At 45.9% G+C, this 2,740-nt stretch overlaps 1 protein-coding gene across 1 annotated transcript in view; it reads right to left on the bottom strand.

Moving 5' to 3' along the window:
- BRD7 (bromodomain containing 7) overlaps positions 1 to 2,740 on the bottom strand; it is a 60,520-nt gene that overhangs the window by 30,651 nt on the left and 27,129 nt on the right. The window lies entirely within an intron of this gene.

The following is a 2,740-nucleotide window of genomic DNA, read 5'->3' as shown; positions in this document are numbered from 1 at the left end:
TTTTTAGTAGAGACGGGGTTTCTCCATGTTGGTCAGGCTGGTCTCGAACTCTCGACCTCAGGTGATCCACCCGCCTCGGCCTCCCAAAGTGCTGGATTACAGGCGTGAGCCACTGCGCCCGGCTATTTTTTTTTAAATAGACGGAGTCTCGCTCTGTTGCAGGCTCTGCCTCCCGGATTCACACCATTCTCCTGCCTCAGCCACCCAAGCAGCTGGGACGACAGGTGCCCGCCACCACCATCAGCCAATTTTTTTGTACTTTCAGTAGACAGGGTTTCCACTGTGTTAGCCAGGATGGTCTTGATCTCTTGATCTCCTGACCTCGTGATTCGCCCACCTCAGCCTCCCAAAAGGGCTGGGATTCCAGTTGTGAGCCACTGTGCCTGGCTGTAAAGACACTATCTTATTTTATTTTTAGGATAATAACTAATTAGGGTAACCAATTAGGGTCTAACCCCTAGGTCAAGTGAGCACTACCATGGTTACGTAAAAGAAGTAGAGATAAAACAGATATTATCTAAACCAATTAAGTTTGTGGCTGTTGAATACATAGTGAATTTTAATATACATGGTTCCTTTCCCTGAAATCAACACACACCAGGACATTCCCCCAAATGGGAAAAACCTCATCTATAACAGACATATATATTATTTTAGAAGCTTTCAGGTCCTTGTAAATTTTCTATTCTCTTCTTAAAGCTGAAGAAAATATGTTCAACAAATATAGCCAAAATGAACAAGAAAGCAATTAACTTTCATCAAATTAGAAAATGTAATTAAACCTCTCTTTAGTATTTCTGGACAAGTCAATTTATCCTTTACTTTAGAGTATATGTGATACGGTTTGGCGTTGTGTCCCCACCCCAATCTCATGTTGAACTGTAATCCCCAATGTTGGGGGAGGGACCTGGTGGGAGGTGATTTGATCATGGAGACAGATTTTCCCGTTGCTGTTCTCGTGATAGTGAGTTCTCACAAGATCTGGTTGTTTGAAAGTGTGTAGCGACAGGTTCCAAGATGGCCAAATAGGAACAGCTCCAGTCTACAGTTCCTAGCGTGAGCGATGTAGAAGACAGGTGATTTCTGCATTTCCAACTGAGGTACTGGGTTCATCTCACTGGGGCTTGTCAGACAGTGGGTGTAGCCACGGAGTGTGAGCCGAAGCAGGGCAGGGCATCACTTCATTCCGGAAGCATAAGGGGTCGGGGGATTCCCTTTCCTAGCCAAGGGAAGCCGTGACAGACGGTACCTGGAATACCAGGACACTCCCACCCTAATACTGTGCTTTTCCAACGGTCTTAGCAAACGGCACACCAGGAGATTATATCTCGCGCCTGGCTCGGAGGGTCCCATGCCCATGAAGCCTCGTTCACTGCTAGCACAGCAGTCTGAGATCGAACTGCAAGGCAGCAGCGAGGCTGGGGGAGGGGCATCCACCATTGCTGAGGCTGGAGTAGGTAAACAAAGCGGCCAGGAACCTTGAACTGGGTGGAGCCCACCACAGCTCAAGGAGGCCTGCCTGCTTCTATAGACTCCACCTCTGGGGGCAGAGCACAGTTGAACAAAAGGCAGCAGAAACTTTTGCAGACTTAAACGTCCCTGTCTGACAGCTTTGAAGAGAGCAGTGGTTCTCCTAGCATGGAGTTTGAGATCTGAGAACAGACAGACTGCCTCAAGTGGGTCCCTGACCACCAAGTAGCCTAACTGGCAGGCACCTCCCAGTAGGGGCCGACTGACACCTCATACAGCCGGGTGACCCTCTGAGACGAAGCTTCAGAGGAAGGATCAGGCAGCAACATTTGCCGTTCTGCAATATTTGCTGTTCTGCAGACTCCGCTGGTGATACCCAGACAAAGAGCGTCTGGAGTGGACCTCCAGCAAACTCCAACAGACCTGCAGCTAAGGATCCTGACTGTTAGAAGGGAAACTAACAAACAGAAAGGACATCCACACAAAACCCCTTCTGTACGTCACCATCATCAAAGACCAAAAGTAGATAAAACCACAAAGATGGGGAAAAAACAGAGCAGAAAAGCTGAAAATTCTAAAAATAAGAGCGCCTCTCCCCATTCAAAGGAACACAGCTCCTCACTAGCAACAGAACAAAGCTGGTCGGAGAATGACTTTGACGAGCTGAGAGAAGAAGGCTTCAGACAATCAGTAATAACAAACTTCTCTGAGCTAAAGAAGGATGTTCAAACCCATCACAAAGAAGCTAAAAACCTTGAAAAAAGATTAGACAAATGGCTACTAGAATAAACAGAGTAGAGAAGACCTTAACTGACCTGATGGAGCTGAAAACTATGGCACCAGAACTACGTGACGCATGCACAAGCATCATTTGAATTTGGCTCAGTAGCCAAATTCGATCAAATGGAAGAAAGGGTATCAGTGATTGAAGATCAAATGAATGAAATGAAGCAAGAAGAGAAGCTTAAGAGTAAAAAGAGTGAAAAGAAATGAACAAAACCTCCAAGAAATATGGGACTATGTGAAAATACCAAATCTATGTCTGATTGGTATACCTGAAAGTGAAGGGGGGGAATGGAACCAAGCTGGAAAACACTCTTCAGGATATTATCCAGGAGAACTTCCCCAACCTAGCAAGGCAGACCAATATTCAAATTCAGGAAATACAGAGAACACCACAAAGATACTCCTTGAGAAGAGCAACTCCAAGACACATAATTGTCAGATTCACCAAAGTTGAAATGAAGGAAAAAATATTAAGGGCAGCCAG

The sequence above is a fragment of the Colobus angolensis genome, unplaced genomic scaffold (assembly GCF_000951035.1).
Source record: "Colobus angolensis palliatus isolate OR3802 unplaced genomic scaffold, Cang.pa_1.0 Scaffold251, whole genome shotgun sequence".
Taxonomy (NCBI): Eukaryota; Metazoa; Chordata; class Mammalia; order Primates; family Cercopithecidae; genus Colobus; species Colobus angolensis.
This window is presented reverse-complemented; position numbering and strand designations above follow the sequence as displayed.